Consider the following 2,395-nt stretch of genomic DNA (forward strand, 5'->3'; position numbering starts at 1 on the left):
GCGAGCTCGGAGTCCGCTCCGGTCCGTCCTGTCCCCCCCCCCGTCCTTTCAAAAAGAGGAGTTTAAGGTCTCATCCCCGCTGGTGTTATGATTAAAGTAGGTATGAAAACTACTTTATGTCAGCAGCGGGATTTGACCACGGGACTGGGGAAGATACTGCTCTTGAATGTGGCGCCTTACACCACTCGACCATTCCGGCAGCGTCCAGAACACAGCTCTGGAGGCTGACTGCCACCTCGTGAAACAGGGAGAGTTCACACTGTTCTATACTGGACATTTAAGTATGTGCCCAGAGACAGGTTGAGAGGACAGATGCATGTATGTACCAGAGTGAGCTCAAGAGAGACTGATGGGGACATAAGACTGGGATAGAGTGAGAGATGGAGAAAGAGAAAGGTGCCTGTGTCAAATCAGCAGCAGAGAAAATGAAACAAAGGGGCCTCCTGGGATAACCACACACTACTTCCTCACAAAGAACACACAGAGGGTGTGTGAAATGACATAGGCACAGCAGCACGGCTAGCTCAGTCGGTAGAGCATGAGACTTTTAATCTCAGGGTCGTGGGTTCAAGCCCACGTTGGGCGTGATGCTTTTTAAAGGCTTCTCCATTGATGGGTATAACATTAACTATCACCTTTTTCAGATATTTCGCTGAGGCTTAAAACTACACACACACACACATCCTGCAGTTTGCCTCACAATTCCCACAGGACTCCACACAACGCAGCACTTCCCGCCCTGGGAGGCGCCGCTGGGAGCGGTCCTAGGCCGAGCCTTTCCTGTGCCCTTTCCTAGCCTGAGCCGCCCGCACTTACAGCGAGCTCGGAGTCCGCTCCGGTCCGTCCTGTCCCCCCCCATCCTTTCAAAAAGAGGAGTTTAAGGTCTCATTCCCGCTGGTGTTATGATTAAAGTAGGTATGAAAACTACTTTATGTCAGCAGCGGGATTTGACCACAGGACTGGGGAAGATATTGCTCTTGAATCTGGCGCCTTACACTGCTCTGCCATTCCGGCAGCCTCCGGCACACGGCTCTCGAGGCTGACTGCCACCTCGCGAAACAGGGAGAGTTCACACTCTTCTCTACTGGACATTTAAGCATGTGCCCAGAGACAGGTTGAAAGGACAGATGCATGTATGTACCAGAGTGAGCTCCAGAGAGACTGATGAGGACATAAGACTGGGGTAGAGCGAGAGATGGAGAAAGAGAAAGGTGCCTGTGTCGAGTCAGCAGCAGAGAAAATGAAACAAAGGGGCCTCCTGGGATAACCACACACTACTTCCTCACAAAGAACACACAGAGGGTGTGTGAAATGAAATAGGCACAGCAGCCCAACTAGCTCAGTCGGTAGAGCATGAGACTCTTAATCTCCGGGTTGTGGGTTCGAGCCCACGTTGGGCGTGATGCTTTTTAAAGGCTTCTCCATTGTCGGGTATAACATTAACTCTCACCTTTTTCAGATATTTCGCTGAGGCTTAAAACTACACACACACACATCCTGCAGTTTGCCTCACAATTCCCACAGGACTCCACACAACGCAGCACTTCCCGCCCTGGGAGGCGCCGCTGGGAGCGGTCCTAGGCCGAGCCTTTCCTGCGCCCTTTCCTAGCCTGAGCCGCCGGCGCTTACAGCGAGCTCGGAGTCCGCTCCGGTCCGTCCTGTCCCCCCCCATCCTTTCAAAAAGAGGAGTTTAAGGTCACATCCCCGCTGGTGTTATGATTAAAGTAGGTATGAAAACTACTTTATGTCAGCAGCGGGATTTGACCACGGGACTGGGGAAGATACTGCTCTTAAATGTAGCGCCTTACACCACTCGGCCATTCCGGCAGCCGCCGGAACACGGCTCTGGAGGCTGACTGCCACCTCGCGAAACAGGGAGAGTTCACACTCTTCTCTAGTGGACATTTAAGCATGTGCCCAGAGAGAGGTTGAGAGGACAGATGCATGTATGTACCAGAGTGAGCTCCAGAGAGACTGATGGGGACATAAGACTGGGGTAGAGCGAGAGATGGAGAAAGAGAAAGGTGCCTGTGTCGAGTCAGCAGCAGAGAAAATGAAACAAAGGGGCCTCCTGGGATAACCACACACTACTTCCTCACAAAGAACACACAGAGGGTGTGTGAAATGTCATAAGCACAGCAGCCTGGCTAGCTCAGTCTGTAGAGCATGAGACTCTTAATCTCAGGGTCGTGGGTTCGAACCCCACGTTGGGCATGATGCTTTTTAAAGGCTTTTCCATTTTCGGGTTTAACATTAACTCTCACCTTTTTCAGATATTTCGCTGAGGCTTAAAACTACACACACACACATCCTGCAGTTTGCCTCACGATTCCCACAGGACTCCACACAACCCAGCACTTCCCGCCCTGGGAGGCGCCGCTGGGAGCGGACCTAG

The 2,395-nt window shown here is 52.1% G+C and overlaps 1 non-coding gene across 1 annotated transcript; it reads left to right on the forward strand.

The window, feature by feature from the left end:
* The first annotated feature begins 513 nt into the window (after nucleotides 1-513).
* TRNAK-UUU (transfer RNA lysine (anticodon UUU)) lies at nucleotides 514-585 on the forward strand. Its single transcript has one exon. It is a non-coding gene; the product is annotated as a tRNA-Lys (tRNA).
* The last annotated feature ends 1,810 nt before the right edge of the window (nucleotides 586-2,395 follow it).

This window comes from Pleurodeles waltl, chromosome 6, assembly GCF_031143425.1.
Source record: "Pleurodeles waltl isolate 20211129_DDA chromosome 6, aPleWal1.hap1.20221129, whole genome shotgun sequence".
Taxonomy (NCBI): Eukaryota; Metazoa; Chordata; class Amphibia; order Caudata; family Salamandridae; genus Pleurodeles; species Pleurodeles waltl.